The 26675-nt window shown below is 39.5% G+C and overlaps 1 protein-coding gene and 1 non-coding gene across 3 annotated transcripts in view; one reads left to right on the top strand and one right to left on the bottom strand.

Moving 5' to 3' along the window:
• Peli2 (pellino E3 ubiquitin protein ligase family member 2) overlaps window positions 1–26675 on the bottom strand; it is a 164916-nt gene that overhangs the window by 54131 nt on the left and 84110 nt on the right. The gene's annotated exons all lie outside the window — the stretch shown is intronic.
• On the top strand, window positions 13736–13840 carry LOC120886952 (U6 spliceosomal RNA). Its single transcript, XR_005730137.1, has one exon. It is a non-coding gene; the product is annotated as a U6 spliceosomal RNA (small nuclear RNA).

The following is a 26675-nucleotide window of genomic DNA, read 5'->3' as shown; positions in this document are numbered from 1 at the left end:
AGACTGGGCATTTTTTTCATATACTTGTTGCTCAATGATATATCCTCTTTATTTGTTCTTATTAGTTATACATGATAGTAGAACATACTTTGACATATCATACAGATACAAAGTATAACTTCCCATTCTGGTTGTACAGGATGTAGAATTACACTGGTCATGTAATCATATATGCATGTAGGAAGTGTTTGTTTAGTTCTTTAGCCCAGTTTTTAATTGGATTTTTTTGATGTTCACCTTTTTAGATAGATTTCTTTAGAAATTTTAGATATTAATCCCTTACTGGATGAATAGTTTACAACATTTTCTTTCATTCTATCGATTATATCTTAATTCTGCTGATTATTTCCTCTGCTATGAAAAAACTTCTTAGTTTGAGCTAATAACATTCATTTACTTTTTTTAAAGGCATATTATCCATAGTTCCAAAATGAATAAGATCCAGCTTATAACAGTTTATACAACAAAGGTATCAGGGTCGGGGGCAAAAGGAGTAACAAATGAGGAGGGGAGAAGTGATCGACTATTAGCTGAGTCAACTGTAAAGACACAAGGCTACAAAGATAGCATTAGCAAAAGTACTCTGGCACAATCAGGTCATATTTGGAATATTGTGTGTAGCTATGAACATGCAATGTCTGAGAAAATACAAACTAGATGCCAAATAGAGGAAATCATCATCAGTCCTAATAGATGACAGGAAATGGAGATGGAGATAGCAATCATATTGCCCAAGATATAGTTGGAGACACTAAGAGAAGTTAACCCAGAGAATAGGAAGCTTAGCAAAGCTGGGGAAACAAGAGGCACAAAATATCAGACACCACATGGAAAAGGGACATTTATCTTTGTTGCTTCAAGGTAGAAAATATTAACTGGGAGAAATTCTAAGGAGATAGAATTTAGTTCCATGTTTTTTTTTGTTTGTTTGTTTTTTGTTTTTAAAGCACCTAAAACATGGAAACTGCCTGACTCACCTGGGTTTCTGAACAAGTAGAGAGTACTGAGTACAAAGCAGGGTCCCAAGAGCTCACAGCTATAAATTCTGTGAATCCTTCCGGCTGCTGTAGTGGGAGGTAGACAGGCTAAACAAGAAAGAGCCCAAAGCAATCTTAAATTAAGGAGTTCCATTTCTGAGGATATGTCTAAGCAGGTACTCTGAATGATTCTCACACTGAGAACTAAAAAGCTGAGTAAAGCATTAAGGACAGATCAACAGGTAAATGTGACCTGTCTAATTAGTAAGGAGTATTAGAAGTTAAAGATTAAGTGAAGATGAGAATTCCAGAGGTATGAAGGGGATTAATACTGGTTCCTACCTTGGGGCATTTATGGAAGGAGGGATGGATTTTAGCTTTGGTTTTCAGTCTCATAGCACTGCTAGAAGCAGGGGAAACCCTCAGCAAAGTGGAGCATCTAATAGGATATACCAGAGGACCACAGCCCCTGTATTTGGGAGAAGTAGGATTAAACTAACACATCAGGATCACAAAGAAAGTTGTCTATCCCAAATCTTGATACTAAGTGAATGGAGAGAGATCCATTTGTCATCACAAACCAGCCCTGATGTAAATCTGTAGCTAGAAATAACTTAGGGCTCCCCAAATCTCAAATTGACAGTTGAGTTCCTAGAAGTCCTTGGGTCAGCAGTGACTCCAGCTACCCCTGAGAAGTAAGCAATTCCCCTCTGGAGCAATCCACCCTCAGATTTGGTTCCAGAGAACAGCCACAGAAAAAAACTAAGAAATATGAACTCAGGGTAAAAAACTGGAAGTAAATACACAGAAAAACAAGGCACCATGAGTAAGAGTCAGCAAAATAGACGGTAGAATCAGCATTGTGAAAGCCTTTTGTGTTTACACACACATCACACAGCATACTCAAAGCCAAGCAGGTTATGCTGAAACTTTATTTGCTCTTCAGAAGCATCTCAATAGTGGAGTCTTAGAAATGCTACAAAAGTTATTGCACAAGTGTAATTAAAATCCGCGAACAGAAGTCTCCTCCCTCCAGTCATTCATTATGCTACAGCTTATCTCTGCATAGAGATGCAACTTAGAATAATGCTACACAAGTCCTTGTTCATACATGCCTGTGTGCATGAAAAATGTGTTTCAAGTCAACAAGTATGTTAATTTTGAAACACACTAAAGTAGTAAAGGACAGTCCAATTTATACACTCTAAAAATTTAATTCTATCAACCTCACAAGAGAGTGGACTAAAAAATATCACAACATACACAAACATTTTAGAGTGATACATGATACAGATATTGCCACTTGGAAACTGGAATGCTCTACTGTAAACCCATCTGTCCCTTTTACCGAGGAAAAGGTGGAATATGGTCCTATCAATATGGGTTCTGAATTAGTCTTCAACCAATCGAATGTGAGACTAAATAAAAACTAAACATGAGGAAATTCTATTATCAATAAACAGGCTGTCCAGGTTTACAATAATAAAAAAGTGCAGTGTCTGGACCATTTCTCCCTTGGCTCTCCATTATCCAGAACTTCCTCCCTTCTCTTTACAGGTTAGGGCTAATGTGCATTTATTAAACACATGTCAGGCAAGATCATCCAAGGACAGCATCACTCTTGGGCCACAGGTTTCAATAACCCAAAGAAAAGGTATCTAATGCTGCCAGGAATTCAGGACCTGGCACTGCCTCACATGTTTCCTATACTAGAAAGGTTGGTCAAGGTCTAAACACTTCTAACACTATTAATCTTAAAGTTGATAGTGATGAATCAGAGAGATAAATCAAAGCTTCTAAGTTATCTTTTGATGCAATACACATGGGAACACATGTTAAAAGAGAGCCTCAAACCTTAAAAAGAGTGCTCAAATTTGAAAGGGTATCAGCTATACTGCTCCTAATTCAACCTCTTCCACTATCCCACTAAATAACTAGCAACACACAGAAAAGGGAAAGGAGTGAAACCCCACTAACACTAAAATAAGAAAAAGTAAATTTTAAAAATCTTTTTTAGTTGCAGATGGACACAATGCCTTTATTTTACTATTTTTATATGGTGCTGAGGATTGAACCCAGAGCCTCACACATGCTAGGGGAGCACTCCACCGCTGAGCCACAACCTCAGCCACAAGAAAAAGTAAATTTTAAGGACCAAGAAAGAGTTACATTACTTCCTGAATTTGATTCCTTTAATTACACAGCAAATGAAACTAAATTTAAAAAACTACGTAAGCACACAGAGCAGAGAGTAGTCTCCCCATCCAGAATCATACCTGACTGTCTGCAGCACTGCCTGTCACCATATTCCCTGGAGTGAGAAGAGCCAACAACAAAACTGGACAGAGAGCTCCCTTCTGTACTTATGTATTTGAAATGCTCTGTCACTTTCCATCCTTCCATATCCTTCTATAAAACTGGGAGATCTGGCTCTGCCATGAACATGATGTATTACAAACAAGTACAGCTCAGACCACTGCTGTGCCATGTTGGGTGGCATGATGGCAGGGCCAGTCCCTGCACAGTTGGCTGCAGCACTTCTGGTAGCAGCTCTCTCTGGGCCTGACTCTCACATGAGACTTAAACAACACAGACAGATGCCACCCCTTCATGTAGCAGAGAAGATGAAAGATGACAAGGTAAACTGGATCTTAGAAATCCTTGGTGGGCCACACCCAGGCTGAAAGCACAAGAATAAAGTAACTATATAAGCAGAGATAGGGACAAAGAGAGAAAGGAGGCCCAAATAGATTCATAAGAAGGTTCAGAAAGAATGAAAGCCCAGTGGCACCAGAATTCTCCCCATGATACCCTGACCCTCTGTCAACTCCACTTGACCCAACTCCGGTGAGTTTCTTTTGGCATCAAAGAAATCCTGACTCCACCACAGTAACCAGCTCTGTAATCTCAACCTGTTTCTTTCACTGAGATGACTACAGAGATCCTCAACACCTTGCACACTATTCGAGTAAGGAGAAGGTGGACGGGGATCCACCCCATTAGGGATCACTAATATTCTAATCAGTTAATGAGGAAAATTACCATTTGCTGGGAAACAGCAAACATTTATGTTATTTTTTATCAAAGGTAGGATAGTTTTTCTTGGGAAAACACATGTGTGACTGTTTAGAAACACTGAAAACAGTAAGCCTTCACAAAGTTACCCCACAGCACCACTGAAGAGATGGCCTTGTAATAAAGTGATAGAGGGCATTAGGTCTCTTGGGCTCCCTTTAAGACAGCAATACAGATATTTTCAAAGATTTCTGTGGAAAGTGTCCATATACTTGGAGGATAGACCCTCCAACATTGTACTATAATACTATTTTTTTATTAGTTATTAATAGTTTTTGTATTAACTACTTTTGAAGCAGGTATTCACTAGAACATTACACCCTCACTCCCCAGGTAGTTATAGTAAAGGAATATTGACTATGAAACTTTGAGATGGAGATTACCATTTTTTTTCCTGAGATTCTTTCCTAAGCCTTGTCTCAATTTTCTTAGAGGTGAAACAAATAAGACTCCACAGAAAATAAGTGGAAGGATCCATACTAATCGCCACTGGGAAAACCATACTCCCTAGTCCCTGATGTCAAGTCTGGGTAACAGAAGCTCCTGCCAACATTCTACAGCTAGACCTGTGGGTCCCTGTGGATGGCCTTGCTCACCAGATCTACATACTCCAGACTATTCCAATATCAGCGCCTTCTTCCCTTCATTTCAGTCCTCCTATAAAATGACACCACACACCCAGGTCTGCCTAGTTTTTTTTTTAATCTTAACTCAATGTGAATTTTGTAGACTAATTTTTTTAAATTCTAGCTTTTATAAAAGGTTAAGTTTGTATTTTGTTTCTGTTTTTCCTGTTACACACAAAAGTTAGTCACCTAATAGCAAAAGCACAGCTGTCAACAAGATAAATATGTGTAAGATGTTCTACTTAGGTATGCTTGATTAAAACTAGAAATTTATAGAAAAATAGTAAAGTATAAAAGTTTAACTCTTCAACTTTTTAATTGTTTTTTATTACAGTATATATGGACACAGGTCCCCAGAGTGGTATTAAATGGGTGTTTCTACGTTGCCAAGAAAAAGAAACTACAGACCACAAGATAAGCCACTATGTTTGGCTTAAAATAATAAAATAATCTAATACTGTCCCCGTCACAAATGAGAAATGTTTGAATACCTATTTTAAATAAGATGGTATATTTTACATGCACCTATTGTTTTAGTCATCAAATTACTTCTGAATTGAAGTAATTACAGTGTTACAAGGTGGAGGGATTCTTTGGAAGCAAGGCCTTCTTCAATTCAGATTTTATTTTTAAAACATTGTACTGTGTGTGTTAGCAGTGATATATTAGACTAGACTCCCATAAGCAAAAATGAGGTGGCTCTGGTTTTTAGTCCCATTTCTAGCAGTGACCCAGATTCATTTCTCAGTTTGGACCAGCATTTCTTTTAGGAGCATCCTAATTTAATCTGATGTTCATGATGGTCCAGATATGCTGGGGGGCTCCTTCAATCTGGCTTCAGAGCCCTTTTCACAGGCCTCTATAATTTCTGAGCATTTCCTTACTTTTTGGTACAGTATGATATCCAGACTCATTTTGTACTATCCTTTCCCAGCCCTGAAGTTAGTTCTCCAAGGAGCCCTGGTTCCTCTCGGGAGAATGGCCTTTACAATCCAAGATCTGGATGCTTATTGCTACTGGAGTGCTGCTGTTGCGAGCTCTACCAAGGACTACAGGTAAGTCTACAAGTACATATGCATATATACAGGTGCACATCTATAAATCATTTTCCATATATCCGCATTTGCAAAATCAACAAGTTTTCAAATACCTCCCATTTGAAAATCTACTACAACAGTGTTCATTCCAGTTTTTTCCCCTTATTTGTATTTTTTTTCTATGAAGTAAAAAATCTGGGCATCTGATCTTTGCTATACTGGTGTCTTCTCAAGTCCACTGCTTGCTGCCACTGAGCCTCTGGTCCAGGTGAGGCACTCTCCTTACTCTACCTGGACTCAAACTCATTACTGACACTTGCCATATCACCCACATACCCCACTTCATTCCTCTCAGAATCAGACACCTAGTGTCCTCCTCACCCCATAATGGGTCATAACCAATGGCCCCCACTTGGCTCAAAAATGTGTGCTGGGTAGCCCTCCTGTACCCCAGTGGGACCACCATGGTCCCCCCGTACAAAGGTACCCTTCCCAGTTGCACCTAATGGTTTCTGGGGTAAACTACTGAGGAAGAGGAAATAAAAACCTGGTAATAGTCTTTAAAATAAAATATAACTAGTATTTTATTAGGTGGTTCATTTTCAGTTTATATAATAGTACATTCCTGAAAATTTCCATTTAAGCTTTTACAGAAATTCCATTTTAGAGCCCTTGAGGCCTTCCACTTAAAGGTATACAGTGGTGAGTCATTTCATAAGGCAGAAAGTCATTTTGTAGTGTGAATAATCCCTACTAATGTAGCTATTCTGCAAAATTTGCTTTTCATCAAACATGATTTTTTTTAAGTGCTAGTACCTGAGTAAGAGATGAATCACACTAAACACCATCCATGTACTCCAGGATTTTATAATGCCTAAACAAACAAAACCCTATTTCTCTATAATGCAGAAGCCCCAGAGCATTATCATCTTTTTCAGTAAAATAAACTAAAGGGCACATTCAGGAAGTTTTTAATGGATTACAAAAAGTCATCTTAACACAAGAATCAATGCATCTAAGTCTGGAAGGGGGGATTAAACTAGGAATTCATAACATAATTTTAGTACAAACATATGGCAATCAATAGAATTTTAGGGTTATTTAAGTTCCTGGAAATATTGATTTAGAAGTCTGGTCTACTAGGAGTTAGTCTCCTCGACCTAACTTTTGGGGGCCACAGGAGCTTTGTTTTGGTCTTCTGGGTCTTTCCCTGGCAACTCTGCTTGGGACAGTCAGTTCCCTTGGAGTGCAGACTAGGTTTAAAAGGTCAGATTCTGAAACCAGACTGAGTTCAAATCCAGGTTTCACAGTGTACTGGTTGAGTGACCTTGGGCAAGGTCCACAACCTCTCTGTACCTCAGTTTCCAACATGAATACATACCCTAACCACCAGAACGGGGACTAATGGAACAAGGAGCCCCTTGCCTCACTCTGCTGGTGAGCTGGATCAGGGGAGGGAGCCTGGGCAGTAGTCTGGGGGCTGCCCTGAGTCGGAGCCTTCTCTACATAGATTTTCCCTAGTGCCCTTCTAAAGAGTTTGTTCCTCCTCCAGGACAATAAAAACAGAAGAACCAGAGCTTCTCCTGAAAGGAAAATACTGCTGGGAGTTATGACCACTGACCCTCTTCACTGCAGCCACCTGATATGCTTGCATCCTGGTACTAGCACAGGGCCACATTCCAAATGTGCTCAGTTAGCTCATAGAAGCCACCTCACATCACTGACGGAGTTCCTAGAGAGCAGTGCACAAGCTTGATGTGGGCTCCTAGCTCCCCTAACCCTGACAGCACTGAGGTCACTGTCAGTCCTTGTAGTTAACCTCAACCTTGTAGTTAATCTCCATACTGCTTTTCATATTGGCTGTACCATTTTGCAATCCCACCACCAATGTATGAGTGTACCTTTTCCTCACATCCTCACCAACACTTATTGTTGTTTGTCTTCAACAACCCTGTGCTCAGGTGGTGCCCTCAGATGCCTAGAATTTTGGAGCAGTCAGTCCCTCTGTCCTAACAACAGTCTAACAACTACCTTCATGTATGCGTCTGGAGCCCCCACCATCATTTAGCTGGTACTTTAAAAAAAAAAAAAACAATAACATAGACTTATTTTTATAAGTGCATTCCATAGAACTGAAAAAATAAACTGGAAAGCAGACTACAGGAACTAACATTATTTTAGCAATTAAGAATACACATATATACCTTAAATGTATTTTTATAAGGTCATAATGTAAACAGTACAGCTTAGATAAATTTTTTTTAAATTTATATGTGACTGTGGGATGCATTACAATTCTTACTACACATATAGAGTATACTTTTTCACATCTCTGGTTGTATACACAGTGTATTCACACCAATTTATGTCTTCATACATGTACTTTAGATAATAATGATCATCACATTCCACCATCATTAATTACCCCATGACCCTCCCTTGCCCTCCAACTCCTCTGACCTATCTAGAGTTTGTCTATTCCTCCCATGCTCCTGCTCCCTATCCCACTATGAATCAGCCTCCTTATATCAAAGAAAACATCTGGCATTTGGTTTGGGGGGACTGGCTAACTTCACTAAGCATTATCTTCTCTAACTCCATCCATTTACCTGCAGATGCCATGATTTTATTCTCTTTTATTGCTGAGTAATATTCCATTGTGCATATATGCCATTTTTTTTTATTCATTCATCTATTGAAGGGCATCTAGGTTGGTTCCAGAGTTCAGCTATTGTGAATTGTGCTGATATAAACATTGATGTGGTTGTGTCCCTGTAGTATGCTGTTTTTAAGTCCTTTGGGAATAGACCGAGGAGAGGGATAGCTGGGTCAAATGGTAGATAGCTGAGAGGGATAGAGGGTCAAATTCCCAATTTTCCAAGAAATATCCATACTGCTTTTCATATTGGCTGCACCAATTTGCAGTCCCACCACCAATGTATGAGTGTACCTTTTTCCTCACATCCTCACCAACACTTACTGTTGTTTGTCTTCAACTCTGCCATTCTGATTGGAGATGAAATCTTAGAGTGGTTTTGATTTGCATTTCTGTAATTGCTAATGATGATGAACATTTTTTCATGTATTTGTTGATTGATTGTATATCCTCTTCTGAGAATTGTCTGTTCAGGTCCTTGGCCAATTTATTGATTGGGTTTTTTGTTTTTTTGGTGCTTAGCTTTTTGAGTTCTTCATATACCCTAGAGATTAGTGCTCTTTCTGATTTGTGAGGGGTAAAAATTTGCTCCCAAGATGTAGGCTCTCTATTCACCTCACAGACTGTTTCTTTTGCTGAGAAGAATTTTTTTTTAGTTTGACTCCATCCCATTTACTGATTCTTGGTTTTAATTCTTGTGCTATAGGAATCTTATTAAGGAAGTTGAGGCCTAATCCCACATGTTAGAGATTAGGACCTATTTTTTCTTCTATTAGAAGCTGGATCTCTGGCTATATTCCTAAGTCCTTGATCCATTTTGAGTTGAGTTTTGTGAGTGTTGAGAGACAGGGGTTGAATCTCTTTTGTTGTACACGGATTTCCAGTTTTCCTAGCACCATTTGTTGAAGAGGCTATCTTTCCCCAATGGTGTTCTTGGCACCTTTGTCTAATATAAGATAATTTTAGTTTTGTGGGTTAGTCTCTGTGTCCCCTATTCTGTACCATTGGTCTACCAGCCTGTTTTGGTGTCAATACCTTGCTGTTTTTGTTACTATTGCTCTGTAGTATTTTTTCATGTTGTCCAAGTGTCTTACTTTCTTGCAGTGTGGATCTGGGATATTACAGTTTCTTCTCTATTTTCTTGTAGTACCCATGCAGACTGTCTGTACCTCACCTTGATGTTGGGCTTCCAGACCCTGCTGGTCTCCCTCAATGAATGCTATTGCATCCTGGATCTGGGTCCTGTGCAAGTTGGAGTAGGTAGATATGGGCCTATGGGCTTGACCTCCTGCAGTAGTTTTTGGGTGGGAAGGGGCAGTCCCACTCCAGAGGCTAAGCTCTGGGGGGGGTCTGCCCCCGCTGAGGGAGAGGTAGACCAGGGCTGCTAAAAGCCTGGGACCTGCACAGGCTGGTGTGGGTGGATCTGGACCACCAGGCTTGACCTCCCATGTAGTCTGCTGGAAGGGTAAACTGGACCTACTGAGAGCCTGGGTCCTAAGCAGGCTGGTATGAGTGGTCTCCTTAGATAACTTTTAAAATACAGCCAGTCTTACACATATCTTACAGAAAGTCTTTAACTTTAGATCCATCTTGAAATGAAGATGAATAAAGTTATATTTCCCCTAAATAACTACAAGGACATGGCTCATGTTACCCAAGATGACCACAACAATGAATGAGGTATTATTATTACATGGAGAGTTTAGCAACTCAGCAAAACAATTTAATTGCCTTTGCAATATGTTATAACAACAATACTGGGACTTCTTGGACCAGACTTTTCCTTTCTCCATTTCTCAGGAACAGACCTCCATTCTCACTGGTCATCTGTACTAAATACTGATTCTGTCAGTATGTGCTCACCTCTATTTATTTACTCTCCATGTGCTAATCACCCAGCATTTCAGTAGGCTCCGGGAATACACACACTAAAGGTGCACAGTTATCTTAACATACCAAGACTTTCAAAGCAGGCAGAGCATTCAGGGAGAAACAACTGGTGAATCAGCAATTATACAGCAGAGAGGCTATGAACCTTCTGAACTATAACAGGATTACATACAGAGCACAAGGAGACACAGAGAAGGCAGGTATGGGTATGGGTCCATGTTTTTGCTTTCAGATTCAACCATACTTTACACGTTGACATCTTTATGAGTCTCCCAGGTCCAATGAAGAAAAGATTTCCTTGCTAAAATGTAACACAACCTGAACAAATGTACAAAACACCTCCCTCCTGAATACAGAGAAGTGAAATAATTACACATAAAATATATTACTTAAGGTATGAATTGCTTTTATGAGTTAATAATAAAAACAAAATTCTGACAAATTACAGTGGGCAGAACTTGTCTGTAAGTTCAGTATTTAATAGAAAGGAAAGATTCAAAACACATTATATTGTGCTAAGAATTTTATCTCCATTGAACTTTGAACAGATGACCCTGTTCTCAAGAGGAACAATTTTACTAGCTAGGTTTCACAGTAAACCATTAATGACTTTTTAAAAAGCCACCAGCAGGCAAAAATCATGGTGGACTTTCCAAGTTAGGAGATTCCAACTTATTAACTGTGCAGATCATACTAGGTCACAGTCGCTACTAAGTGGTATATAAGATTTGGGGGGCTGGGGATGTGGCTCAAGCGGTAGCGCGCTCGCCTGGCATGCACGCGACCCGGGTTCGATCCTCAGCACCACATACCAACAGAGATGTTGTGTCCGCCGAGAACTAAAAATAAATATTAAAAATTCTCTCTCTCTCTTTAAAAAAAAAAAAAAAAAGATTTGGGACAGATGTAGTAAATGAATGCCAGAATATGCTTTTCCTTGGGTGTAAATCATAAGCCTTTACATTTGCAAGCAACATAAAATCTGTGGGGAGCCACACTAAATGACCAGACCTTCCAGTCCTGATGCTTCAGGCTCTGACCAACCACTGCATTCATTGTGGCAAGGGGCGTAAACCTAAGGTTGAGTTACACTCACCTGTTCCCTTGTAGTCCTACCCCTTTTTCCCTTTTATGTGTAGAACTTCCTAAGATCAGTGTCCCCCCAATAAAAGCTGACTTCCAAACTTTTTGTCCCCTCCCCCCTCCCTCCCTCCCTCTTTCCTCCTCCTCCTCCTCCTCCTCCCTCTCTCCTTTCTCTCTCTCTCTCTCTCTCCTTTCTCTTGCTCTCCCTTTTGGGGAGCCTGAGGCTGAAAGCCGGGGAAGCCATCCTGAAGCTTGTATAAAGGTAAATTGTTTGTTTTATTTTGCGTCCCTGCAAATTCACATGAGCGACCTTAGTTCAGCTGCCCGTGCCTGTTTGGGGGTGACAAAAAACATTTTACTGAAGCAAGTATTACTGTGGTTGAAAGGGCCCTTTAAATGAAATTAGAGCATTCAAATGAACATCAAAAGCAATCCAGGTATTATTCAGGATACATATGAGCCCACTGTGATTTCTAAACCAGAACTTTCAAAAGTACTTTTAAAAGGGGCTGGGGTTATGGCTCAGTGGTACAGCACTTGCCTAGCATGTGTGAGGCACTGGGTTCAATTCTCAGCACCACATATAAATAAATGTCCATCAACATCTAAAACATATTTTTTAAAGTACATATACACATTCATCAGTCTCCTTTTAAAAGCCACGTTCGTCTATATTTCCACATAAGATCAATTTATACTGTTCCATTATTCTGCAACTATGAAATCATCTGCTCTCAAAAATACAATCTAAAGTAGATTGATCGCTACCTTTTCTCTATGGATATACATTATATCTCATTCACACCCACACACATGTAATTGAACACAGGGGTGCTTTACCACTGAGCTACAATTTGTAGCCCTTCTTATTTATTATTTTGAGACAGAATCTTGCAAAGTTATGGAGGGTCTTACTAGCTTGCTGAGGCTGGCCTTGAACTTGAAATCCTCTAAGCCTCCCAAGCTGCTGGGATTATAGACTTTCACCACCACTTCTGGCATCCTCATATATTTATATTTGCCATATGGATATGGGGGTGGAGGAAAACAAGTATTATATAACATGACTGGTAAATTAACCTCCTTCTAGATTTTTAGCAGATTTCAATCCTTGTGTAATTACAGTAAAGATTGGAGTAAGAAAAATGTACAAAAACCTACTGTGGTTTTTTTTACCCTTCTGCAACTTTTGAAAGTTACTAAGCATGGTATTCAAATCTGTATCTAATATTCTTAATGAAGTTAATAATAAGTGATCAAATATTTTCTAGTATGAAAGGAAGGAAAATGAGATATTATCCCATTTTTAAACAGGCTTTTTACAAACAGATCTTCTTCTCTGCACACTCCATTCACTTCTGCTTCTGTAGTTGGCTTTCCTATTATTATGACTGCACAGATGCACCATTTTGGCCTTTCTCTGTACATCTGCAGTCTACAGGAAGCAGAGTAATATGAGAGTAGACAGCAGGCTGCTCCTCAGAGGCCAGGGGATAGTGTTCACCACCAACACGCTGAAGAACAGGGATGCAGGGTCTGTTTGCTCTGGAGATCTCCCCGTGTGAATCAAGGGGGGGGGGTCCAGGCTCTAGAGCATTTCACACCATTTCTCCATCATCTCTAAGTGCTCTGCTTGAGACACTCAGGGGCCTAAAAAAGCTTCACTCCCTAAAAACAAGCTTGGCATTAAAATGCCACAGTTGGAGAAATTACCACCAGGAAAGGGAGTCAGGGTTAACAAAGATTGCCTTTACAGTGACAGTGGTGGTGGTAAAAGCAGCATGACTTGCTGGTTTTTTTCCGTTGAGTTTTTGGCCACAGGCTTCAAACTGCCTTGCATGCCCTGAGCAAGAATCAGCTATAGGCTCTCTCTTTCCCCTTCTAATTCTATGAAATTTCTTTGATTACTTACCATTGCTGACCTATTGTTTTGTGCTGTACCTATTCCCCCTCACTGACAATCATTCTCTCCCATTCACCATCAACACCTCCATCTCCCATCAAACACTCCATGCGTGCGCGGGCACCCACCCACACACACACCTCAACCATAATGGAGTTAGGCCAGGCTGTGCAATGCACAAAGTGCACAAGAAGCTTATAGCCATCCTGCCGTCAGCTCTCTGAGCCACACACTGTGGCTTCAGGCTGTGTCTACCCACCTAAAGAAAAGCCTTCGTTGGTCCATTTTGTGCAAAAGCACCACCATGCACAAGTCTTGTGCCTTAGGATAGTATCTTCCCAGAGAGGGGATCACTTTCTAATTTGTATGGACTACAGTTAGTTCTGCTTTATACCTTCTTATGCAATCATGTGGACTAAAAAGACAGCTCTTCCCGACAAAACAAATACTTTTCAAATTGCCTTTGATTTAAAAAAAAAAAAAAACCTGTTTTGCTCTCTACAGCACATACTAAAACTGAAATGATACTGAGAAGATTAACATGGCCCCTAAACAAGAATGACACGAAAATTTGTGAAGCATTCCATATTTTTTTAAAAATTGCCATTTTAAGGCACACTATTACATTAGTATCTTTTCCCATGGACAGAGTGATCCACATCCAGCAACATGACTTCTGCAATTTGAAAAAAAAATGGATCACAGCTGCAAAATGTATTGAATTAAGCTATACATGTGCAGGTCAATGAAAAGGACACCTTGCTATGAAGATTAAATGAGGTGACATAGATAAAACTTCAAGAATAACAGAGCAGGAGCTCAGTACATTTTGAAAAGAATTAAAGAGGTGAAGAAACTATTAAATAGAAATCTGAAACTAAAAATGAATAGCAGCCTAAGGCCACTATGCAGAGAGGAAATATACTTTAATGCAAAATAACTATAACTATACTCAAGTCGACTACATCTTGCTCTGCATTCTTCGGGAGAGGCATAGGCAGGAAACTAACCTTGACTGAGCTTTTCCCAGGGCTGCCCCACATCATCAGGATGTGTATGATAAGTTCATCACAGTTCTAACAGCTGAGAGTTGTTATTCCTCTTCCATATAAAAGGACCTGAGTGATGGATCTCAAGGAAGGATAGAAACACTCAAAAGAAGTTTAAAAGAAAATCTGAATGTTCACACCATCAACTATTTATAAAACTCAAGGTTTGCACCAATAAAATTTCCCTTTGTGCATCTACACACAAAAAAGGACAGATGGCTCTGCCAAATAGTATATATGACACCCAGGGGGCTGTGTTCAGCCTGGCTCCTCAAGTTGTAAAAGAACTTGTCTTGGCTGCAAAGATATTAGAGAAGGTACTCATTCCTAATTTAGAATCTGGCAAATAGAAGTTTCTATAGTTTGTTTTATAAAATGAAGTGATTAATGCTGAGCACTAGGTTAGATAGAGATTGGGGATAGAAAAGTGTGTGCCTATTCTCAAGTTGGTAGCTTCCACAGTTGACAGGCAAATCCTTGGAATCTGTCTCTAGTACTGCAAGTGCCCACAGTTGAAGCATGGAACCCCTTCTCCACATTCTAGGAGACCTTCACTGGTGGGCTTGCTTCTACTTGCTCCTTCATTCTTTAGCCAGCCGCTGCTGTTCCCTTTGTCTCTGGGACTAAGCAGTGCTCTCCAGGCTCAAATTCTCCCTAGGCAGGCCTTTCTTCTCCTTCTCAGCTGCCTAAATTAAGCACCTCGTATGACGTTTGTTCTTTTCAGGATCAGATATTCCCATTCTCAGGTGTGGACTAGGGAACCTCAGCTTTCCAGAGAGCATGGATAGTATTGAGGGGGGAATTTGTCTCAAGTAGGTTGCAGCTGTCCTTGTTCCAGAATTTCACAGGGCCTGACTGCAAATGGTTTATAAACTGGGGCTGTATGCCTTGCCTGCATAGTGCTATTGGATGGACAGAATCGTGTGCTTATGAAGACTCTTGAGTAAGTGTGATATGCATATTAACTTGAATTGTGCAATTGCTTTTATTTTCTGGAAATTATTGTGTGATTCTGGATTTTAGTCACCAAAGATGGCCCATTTTGTGCCTGCTGCCTTGTCCTAGCCATTATCCACATTCCTGAGTGCCTCCTTTATTCTCTCCTCTCCTGGTGGTGCCTCTCTGGACACTGGTTATGGAGCAACTTGGAGCAAAGCTATGCCACATCCCTGTCCTCCTCAATGGCAGGACAGGTTTCTCCTATTTTTCCCTTTGTACTGTCACACTCCACAAATATTCAATACAAAAGTGCAAACGTGCTGATTGTTTCATCTCGTGGCTCTGGCAAATTAGTACGAAATGTTGGAATGACTTTTTACTGTATTTTTCTTTTATACAAAAACTGTTATATAAATGCCAAAACACAGGGATACAACTGCTTGGTTTCTGGGTGTTTTTCCAGGGTGAAAATCTGACTTTTCTCAGAAGAAAAATATAGATACACGCTGTGTCTTATAACTATGTTGTCTCATAACTATCATTTTCTTTTCAGTATTTTCTTCCAAAATACTAGCTTCCAGCTAGATTGTCATCTGTGTGTCAAACAGTAAAATACACCCCTGCTGATGCGCCTTTGCCCAAATGAAATCAATCTGATTTTAAAGCTGCAGAGAGTTAAACAGTTATTCCCACGGCATGGCCCACTGCAGTCCCCTAGTGCTGGTGATGGTACTCTGTCACAGGCATCAACAGCAGGGACACGTTTGCTGTGCGCCTCTTGTTCAGAGCCTTATAAAGAGAGAAGTGAGGAACAAGCTGGAGCTCAGTGTCTGCAGTCTGCAGATAAGACACACATCTGTGAGACAGCACAATTCTTGGTGTCTGCTGTTAACTTCCTGTTCACCTGCACTGCTTCCAATGACTCCCATGGCAAGCATTAATAAAGCAATAAAAAGTGTTAGCAGAACACTTAAATTACCTGTTCTGTTGCAGGAGGTTTTTTTTTCAATCCCGAGCTTCTTTAAGGAGGCCATATCCATTAAAGATGTAACAGGGGTTTCTCTGTAAGGATGGCAGTGGCCTCAAGTCCTTTGTGCATCAGGGCAAATTATAAATGTGAAAGTAAACAAATGTCTGGAGCCAACTAGAAGGAATGTGTGTCATGCCACTTTTCAGTTAACCAAGAAACGTATCATTTCCCCATCAAAATTTTCAGCTTTTAAGTTGATGACAGAAATGGGAGGGAATTACCAGTCAGTTTAGAATGGACTATTAACAAGAACAAGTGTGTCCCGGGTGGGACTAAGGAGGCCTTTTAGGAGTGACTGTAGCTCCAAAGCCATAGCTGACTTCTTGCAGACACTGTCAGATCCTCTCCAGATGGAAGCAGAGGATGCTGGAGACAGAGACGGGCCTATGAAAGCTGAGTGTTTGGGGTCAAACAGAGCCTCTGGCCATCACCCGGAGAAGACAGGATGGTAAGAAGGAGGGGACCTGGTCAGTGAAAGACAACTGGAGTGCTCAGAGTTGAAGACAAGCTTTAGCTTTATGTAAATTAATATTAATTTTAAAAAAATTTAGACAGAATGAAGAGACAAGAATACCCTATAATGGTTTTTACTTGAATGTGTTCACTTCCAACAACTCTGCTTACTATTAGAAAAAGAGGGGTGAAGGGAAAACACAAGGCATTGATCTTGTCAGGTCCATGAAAGTGAAAGGACTAGGCATCTTTTAAAACCTAGACAAAAGCAGCACGGGGACACTACTTGAAGTTCTGGTGTGTGCCCAACATCCCATGGCTAAGTTTTCAACCATCTTTGAGAACTAAAGTCCCAACATATTTAGCTTTGACCAACTTTTCTGTGTCTATAAACCAGAGTGTGCACCACACACACAGAATTTTCTTAGTAGTATAATCTGGGCAAAATTAATCTTGTCTCGATCTCTCTCTCTCTCTCTCTCTCTCTCTCTCTCTCTCTCTCCATGTTTTGTGCAAACACACAAAGGTCTGAAGACAAAAGGTATGATTTTCTTAAGGTATTGCCCACAAAGATAAAGAGGAATAAAATTTCCATTATCATCTCTTGGGGGAAATAAAGGAAATATTTTGGGAGGTATAAGAGTAGGCAGCAAGAAATTAATCTTAAAATGTGGCACAAAATATTAACATGTATACTTTTGACTACACCATTGGCTATACAGTATTTAGCTGTGTCAAAACAGACAACAAGGGCTGGGGATGTGGCTCAAGTGGTAGCATGCTCACCTAGCATGTGTGAGGCACTGGGTTGGATTCTCAGCACCATATAAAAATAAAGACATTGTGTCCAACTAAAACTAAATAATAAATATTTTTAAAAAGACAACAATTAAAGAAGCAGCAAATGTTAGCTTCAGCACCAATCATTTTTATTACCAGGAGATCCACCTGGAACCATTTATCTATTCTAGGACTATATAGGTATACATAGAAGAAAATGCAACTCTTGGCTTATATTATAAACACCAGACTACATCAAGGAAAAGTGCAGAAGCTGGGAGCAACAACAACAACAAAACAAACAAAAAACTCCTAAGATTACATTCTCCGAAAGGAGATGTTCCAGAAAATAATGGCAAAGCATGGCTATGTAATCTGGCCAAGGAAGAAGACAACGAGTCTGTTCATTTGTTAAATCACTGCCTGTGGAGTCAGACATGGTTCAAATCCAGGTTGTAACATTGATCAGGTTTCTTCATCATACCTTGATTTCCTTTCATATGAGTTGGGATGTTAGCACACCCAGCTGAGAAGATGCTTGGAGGAACTGCATGAGATCCTGTCTGAAAAGTACTCGGCAGGGTGCTTAACTAGGGAATGATGCTTCATAAAAAGTAGCTCTTATTAGCTGAGCAGGAGTTTTTGAATACAAAAAAGATGTTTGATAAATAAAAGAGCAGAGAGATGGGTAGGATGACACTGGTAAGGAGCAGGCAGAGGAAAAGGCAAGTCTAACAAAAAGAATAATGCCACATTAGACCAAAATTGAGAGAAAAATGATCCAGAGAACATGAACGGAGTGCCTGTCGATACATTAAAAACCCAGAGAATAGAAAATGATAAACCAATTGCCTTTTTATATCATTGGCTTTTTTGTCTTTCTTTGTAATAAAATTTCCAGGATAGAGCAGAAAAAAAGGGTCTTGAACATTTGTCTAATACAAACCTCTAATGTGGCACATGTGAAAGACTTCCTCATGCAGTGAGCCTTCCCCAGCCGCCAGAAAGCGCCACAGAAAGTGACAGAGGGTGGACCCCTGGCCAAACAGGGTGCCAGCCTCAGAGGAGCCCTCCTCCTACCATAACAGCATAACTAACCCATCTCATCTGTGAGGTCAACTGTCATTGCAACACCTTGTGATATGCAACAGGACATTTTCATTCTTTCCTTTTTCTAGCTGATTCCAATGCCATTTTCTCTCTACAAAGATGGAAAGCCTGGGTGGGCCTGCTTGAAGGTGACAAGGAAGAAGCTCTGGCCTGCAGACCCCCTGCAATACTTGGGGAGCTACATGACTCTGGACGAATCTCTTATGCTCTATGACCCAGTCCACCCTCTGTAAACAGAAGGGGGGACACGTCACTGATGTTTCTAACTCAGAGGACTATCATCACCCTCAAAGGAGATGTGTATATATAACTATAATACACCAAAGAAATGTAAGAAACTCTATTGTTAGAAACAACAACCTATTTGGAAACACTTTCCTTAATGTATTTAACACACTACAACCAAGAGGAACTTAAAAAAAAAAAGAAAAATGAAAAAAACTTCTAGATCTGAATTGAGATGCTGACAAAGGGCTGAATAATTTAGAACATGTTTGGAAATGATTAAATTCTTAAATTATTATATAGGGAAGCAAAATTATTCTTAAAGACACTGTAACCTTGCATGCTAATCAGCCTAAAGAGAAGCAATAACTGTCAACAGCTCCTGGCAAAGAGCCAATTTTCTGCTGGGTAAGTGAAGAAACTGAATTAGCTTTTTCAGGAGCCAGAAAACTGAGCCCTGATGACATGAATCTCGATAGCAATGGAGCTCCAAACACAGCCTCTGACTACAGAGTTTTGTTCCTTTCTTGCCAATGAATTACGTTATAATGAATACAATTACAACTCGTATATAACAAACCACCTACCAGTGTACACAGAAAAACTATCATCAAATATATAAAACTCAGTCACTACAACTAAGAGTTGTAATTTGACAAAAATTATGTGAATTATGTGAAATATCTGCTTTTAGGAGAGACTATGTTTGCAGCACAAAATAGCTTATGATTTGTTGGGAAGGTGTATGTGTATTTTACAAAATAACAGTGCAGCCTGAACACTCAACAATACTAGCCTACACTCTGCTGAACAAGTAGTTTAATACGCTTTTATTATGAACTGGGAAATGATGCTAGAGAACAAGACTGGGCATAGTGGAACTCCACAATTGGCTTAGAAAGTAGAAAATGAAACAGCAAAGAGCCTTAATAATGCTACAACCCCACAAGTGCAAATGACCTTGACGAGCTCCACCCTACCCCCACTCAAGAACTCATACACTTAATAGTGAAATCTAAACCAAATAAAAGATTAATCATTTCATAGTCACATAAAAAGAAAATGCATCATCATATGGCTTTTAGTTTTGCCTTTCTATAACGCTGATTAAAGAATGAAGCAAAATTAATTGCTACCTTGAAAGCCCAGAGATGACATCTCTGCAAAATATAAGCCAGACTAAGCAAATTCCTGAGCAGTACTGGCACACATTCCCACATAAAAATAAAATTACAGCCATAGCTACAATGTAATAAATAAAACTTCACACATCATAATGTGATATGTGACAACATAAAACTTCACGATTTTTATAAGCCCCAACAGTGTCATTATTTTGAGGTCACACTACGCGTTTTAGGTTACCTACTGATGACCACAGGCATTAGGTACCTAAATTCTATACCACTGGTGATAGTGACAAAACTGGACAGGCATCATTAAGCAACAGTGAGTTTAATTAAAAATTTATCTGCAAACTAGGCTATATTGCAAGACTTGGATTTTTTTCTTAAGACTTAGTTAATTTTGAAAATAACATGCTCCTTAATTCATATGTTTTGCTACCAAAATGTAGAGTTCAATTGAAAATGTATTACAGTTTAACATCAAATACAAAATTTCAACTACTGACTGAAGTTATTTTATTTCTGGACACCTCTTTTAGACTTGAATCATGAACTAATGATGTTTCTACAAAGCTAGAAATAAGCCATAAAGCTAGAAAATAAGGATTATTTCCTTCTACTTGCCTACTGAGGAAACTGAAAAGCACATGAAAAGAACTCCAAAGTTCGTTTGCCTACAATACAATCAGCCACATTTCCCTTCAGCTAGTTTTACAATGAGCTGTGTTTTGCTAGCAACAGTACAAAAGGGCATCCACTTTTAAACGCCTTCTCCCCGAAGCCCCTTGTGCTCATGAACAGGACTTAGCCTGTAAGATGCAGTGATTCCTAGAGAGAAATACACTTCTAAAGATAGAACAGAAAGTAATCCCAAGGACTGGGTGTCAAGACTGATAAAAAGCTGTCTCACTGTCATCTACATCACCAAGTGGGAATGTTATGCACATAATTACAATTGTGTGATTCATGAATGACATATGTCAGCATCTTGAAGCTAGGTAAAACACTAATATTAATTACTGAAATCTATTCTCAAATAACTAAGCAATTATGTCCATTAATTCAAAAACACAGGCTTAAGTGAAACAGTTACTAAAATGTCCAGCATCTCTAAGTTAAAAAACAAAACAAACAAACAAACAAAAAACCAGGATGATCTGGATAGCACAAACCCACGCAGTCACCTCCTCATCTGGAGGGAAAGAGCTCTCTTAGACTTTCTCTCCCTGGCATCTTGCCCCAGAAGTCTAAAAGAACATCTCCCTGTGGCATTCAAGGCACATGTCTCCTTTCCCTACTAGTCACAGAACTTCAAAATGCTTCTTTTGTGCTGTACAATGTATATCTTATGCATGAATATTAAATGAACATTTAATATTCCACCCCAAATGGAAGAGTATCTATCATTTAAATTCTGGAGGTCCTTGAGCTGCTTATGTCCTCCAGTCCCTTTCAGGGCTGCCCCTGTCATTGAGAAGAGCTTAGTTCTCTGTGGGACAAACAGGTCCCACACCCTCTTCCTATCAAGAGAATAAAGAAACTACTTGATAAAATTCTCCCCATGGTCTTGCTCAGGGCAAAGTCTAGGAGAGGAAGAAAAACTAAAAGTAAGGATAGTATACCAGAGCAATGGCACATGCGTATGATCATATCATTTGTAGATACTGTAAAACAATATTCCCCAAACCAAACTAATCCAACTGGAGAATGCCACCAACATCCAAAACTGGATCAAGAGAAAGAAGAGCATCATTTCCTGTCCCAAATGCATCATGGTACCTGTAAAAGTCACAGCATAGGGTTCATCACCTTCTGGTTCTCTCCCCACCCTCTCCAACCACCCTCCTTCCCTCAAAGTTGCAGACTCCCATCCCCTTCAAGATGGGAAAACAAGATACATTTTCTAGCCTTGTATCACAATTAACTTAACAGTATATTTCCCTGTGGGACCCAGCTTGAGATCTGTGTTTTGGGGAATTATATCAGTGACATTAGGACAAGCTTTATAAATGAGACTTTAAAAATTAACACATACAAGGTACATACTTGTCATTCAGAAAACTGATAGAAAGCCAACAAAATAAATAAACCTATGCTCCTTTCTGGCATCTTCCTACTCATGATCAATGCTGCTCACTCTGAGCCCCTCTCCTGTTACTTCAATTCCTCTCTCTACCACAGGTTTACCAACTCCACCTCAGCACATCTGTGCTCCCTCCATCCTAAAAACACACTGCCATCACCAAAATTCTTCCCTTTATCATCAAATCACCAAGCTTCTTAGGGATAATAGTCCTCACATTCCTTCAATCTTTGCTCTTTTTTCATTTTGTTCTCTGTAATCTGACATTGACGCCCCCCCGCCCCCCCCCCCGCCTGGTAACTGCCCTAAACTACCCCATGGGCTTGTCTCCTGCTTCCTGTCTTAAGTTTAGCCCTGCCTATGAAATGCTCTTCTCCCTAGGCTTCCAAAAAGTTAATTCCATTCTGGATCCTCTTCATCCTCTACTTGTAAAATGTGCCTGAGCCCAAATGGTAAAATACAAAACAGAAATAAATGTAATCCATAATGATAGCTTTTCTCCTCCACCAAGTGTGAATAAAGTTATCATTATCCAGGGGTTTTCTACTTCCTGGAGAGGTGAGGAAGTTGTCTCCCACCCAGAATTTATGTTCTTTACAATTTGATACTCCAGGCAGCCTGCTTGCAGTCACTTTTCAGTTTCAGGAATAATTCTTAAGATGAGCTAGAGTCAATGAGAGCAAAGGGCAACGATCCAAGGTCTAAAAGCTCCTGCCATCTACTTCAGAGCCAGGACACTCAGAATGAACACACACAGCAGGTGTAGAACAAGAACTCCCACTTGACTTGCCTGTAGTCCCTGCCTCTCTCCCCATCCCCCAGCTGCAGCTGACTAATAACCTCAGCTTGAACAATCTTTAGCTGTGGCTCATACCTTCTGTGGCTCATACTCTCTGTCCTATGGGGCAGGTATGTGCTCAGTGTCTGGGTACATGCCCAGACTGTCTCTGTCCTGAACCAGCATCTAGGAGGCAAATGAGGAATTATTAAAAGGAAGAATGAGGAGTTTCGAAGAGTCTTGATGCTCTCTAGGACTGGTATAGATACTTGTTACATAAGCTCAGCAGTGGAGCTGTCATCTGTGGGTTTGTGACCAAATATTTCAAAGTTAGAACCTCACTCCTCTAAAGAATAACATTAGGACAGCATCAAGGAGCTTCAGTTGTCCTCAGAAAGTCTCTGCCCATCACCCTTTCTCATCTCCCCTGAAGGAGCTCTAAAACTTGGTGATCTGGAAGTTGGGCCTGGCAGGATAGTTCATGGGGAAATTGTGTTTTTTTAAAAAAATGATAAAAGTATAGCCTAGGATATACGAAAAGCAAAGCAATGTAGGGTAGAACATGAAAAATCAGTTCTGTTCAGGACCAAACAGTGGGAGAGTGGTTTGTACTGCTGGCTCTAAACACAGGGAACAAACTAGCTTTGGACATATACTAATGTAGTAAGAAAACAATGTTTCTGTCCCATTTCCACCTTGGCTGTTTTTTCCTTCTGGCTCTTTGGTGATATCTACCCCAGTGGGTGTTCTGATGTATTCTGCTCCAAAGGGTGTTTATGCAGGGCTATTCCTGGCATGTAAAGGCTCTTAGCAAGGATGGTGGAATGTGATGGACATCATTATCCAAAGTATATGTACGAAGACTGTCTCTGTATCAACATACTTTATACACAAACAGAGATAATGAAAAATTGTGGTATATATGTGTAATAAGAATTGTAATGCAAAAAAATACATGTATAAAGACATGAATTGGTGTGAACATACTTTATATATAAAGATATGAAAAACTGTGCTCTATATGTGTAATAAGAATTGTAATGCATTCCGCTGTAGTGTATTTAAAAAATAAAAATCAATTTAAAAAAAGGCTCTTCTTAAAATTTTTATGGTGCTCTAACTGAACTCAGGGCTCTCGAATGCTAGGTAAATGCTCTACCACTGAACTCCACCCCAGCTCCTATGTAACAGGCTCTCTGTAAGCGGCTGCGGACTAAACAGAGCTTCCAGACAGCTATTTAATATCAGACCTTTGATTTCAGTGCCTACAACATTATACTCCTGTTCTTGGGGAAAACCAACATGCATGCATTTATGTGGGTTTTAAGTCTTGGTGATGTGGATTGCTTACCTCTCAAAAAGGAAACTTAACTCAATCTTAGCTCAATTACCAAAAAAAAAAAAAAAAATTAAAGAGCCTATATAATAGTACTCTAAAATGAACCTCCAACTTGCAATTCAGCCATCTGGCAATCTAACTAGCTGAAAATAACAAAAATAACACATGTTTAATACCTTTATAACAAAATTTCTCTAAAACTGATAAAGGTCAGATGCCTATCTAATTTATATTCACCCATCTTTATTATACCCCCAATTTTTTATTTCTTACCTGTTACCAAGAACTATAATTAAAGACTGAAGATACAGATGTCAACAGAGTAAATTCTTTATCTTAACAAAGTTGGAAAATACATCTGAAAATACATACAATAAAATATAAGAAGAGCACAGTAAGAACCATTTGAGCATTTAACTCAGCTTGTGGAGTAGGGGGAGGTAAGAGGTGGTAACTCCAGGGCAGGTGACTTGGAGGTGACAGGTCAAAACAAAACTGTGACATCTCAACTCAGGAGTATGTCCACTAGCCAGAAAAAAAATCAATCTCCTCATGACCCCATGATGACCTTCAAATGGCCAGGGCCTGCCAGCCAGTCAGCAATGCCAGCTGCATAGCTGTCATACTCAGAGTAACTGAAGAGCGCTGGATGAGCACTGCCTTCTCCATTACCTTAAAGGAGGAAAATAATGGGCAGAGTGGATGAAGCAAATGCCCAAGGTCCTGAGATTGTATCTATTCTTACTGTGTCTTCTCAGCCAGATGTATTCAAGATCAAGAATGATGGGTAGGCTACAATCACTTTGGAACCTCTTATAAATTCCACACATAATATACTCAGAAAGTGTGGGTCATGCCCAAACTCTTTTGAGAGCTACTTAAGACCCAAGACCATGAGCAGTTCCCAATGCCAAAAGCCACAGTACCAGTTATTCAATAGGCATTTTTAATTAGAGAGAAAGGGGTTCATTTTTCCTTTATGTGGAGGGAGAACTCAAGACATTCACAGATCATGCAGAATAGCTAACTCCTACCCCCTCTATTTACTTACCAGAGAGCTCAAGACTGAAGACTCTGACCCAGGTGTTGTCTGCTTGGCACCCCAAACCCTACCTACCATTATTGTAAATGGCTTCACCACACTTGTTTCACTAAGTGCAAAGATGTTCATTCTATTCAGCAATTCCTAAGGCCATTCTCTAGGACTCATCACTTTTTGTTTTTGAAATACTGGGGTCTGAACCCAGAGCCTCACTCACACTAGGCAAGTGAGCTATATTCCCAGACCTTTATTATTTTTATTTTGAGACAGGGTCTTGATAAATTGCTGAGGCTGGCCTCAATTTGTGATCCTCCTGCCTCAGTCTCTCAAGTTGTTGAGATTACAGGCATGCTATTTTGCACATATGATGAAAATCTTAAATTGTAACCATTATGATCAGAAGCTCCTATCTCAATTCTTTTACTTGCTAAATTCTACAATATTTGCTTTCACAGTTCATTAAGCCCTCCTTACGGGTCTCTAGCATTTTTCATCATATTTTTAAAAGTTTTTATTTAAGAAATACATAGTCAAAAAATCAAATCATTGTCCAAGTATTGAAATTAAACACAGAAGACCTGGACTCTTCTTTAACACTGATTTCCCCTTCCCAAGATATCCACTTTCAACTCTTGGGGCTGTTTGGTTAATTACTTTTATAATTCTAAACAGCATATTTTTCAAATTCAGACAGTAACCACATGATATCTTTTGTTCTTATTCCTGATACACCCCTCTCTCATCTATCTATCTATCTATCTATCTATATATGCACATATTTATATATATATATATATATATATATATGCATATATTTCTTTTTATTCTTCCAACAGGGTTATACTACAATTTTTAGTTAAATCAATATTAATTTTGATATTATTGTGACCACACTAACATTGTTCAAAGCCAAACCCTGCAGTGAACTATGACAAAGTTTCCCTTCCTCAACTTTTTCTTTTACCTGTAGTTTTGCTTTTGATTTGCTTATTTGTTATCAATGACTAATGAACCCCAACTCTCCTATAAAAGTACAAATCTCTGTCAATGTAGTTATATGCATTAGATAATCCATTGGTTGTATTTTTGTTTTTGTTTTTGATATTCCCACTTCCAAAAAAAACTTGAGTCTCATGCTTTAACCTGGATAGACTGTTCTCTAGGTCTGCTCCCCGGCTGCTATCCTGGGATTCCCTTGTCATCCCAGGACATCCTTTGTTTCTCCCTTGTGTAGAATGTTTCCTGGATCCCATGCATTCCCTCTTCCCTCATTTAGACAGTCTACCTTCTAGTAACTTCATGAGACAGGGTACAGAGCAGTTACATTTTCACATCTCATATTTGAAGAATATCTTCATTCTATCCTCATACTTGACTGGAAATTTGGCAAGCAACAGAATCTTAGGCTGGGAATAATTTTTATTCACAGTTTTGAAAACACTGCTTCACAGTGTTGCTGGTGAGAAGACTTTC

This window comes from Ictidomys tridecemlineatus, chromosome 5, assembly GCF_052094955.1.
Source record: "Ictidomys tridecemlineatus isolate mIctTri1 chromosome 5, mIctTri1.hap1, whole genome shotgun sequence".
Classification (NCBI taxonomy): domain Eukaryota; kingdom Metazoa; phylum Chordata; class Mammalia; order Rodentia; family Sciuridae; genus Ictidomys; species Ictidomys tridecemlineatus.
The sequence above is the reverse complement of the archived record's forward strand: the minus strand, read 5'-3'. Positions and strand labels throughout refer to the sequence as shown.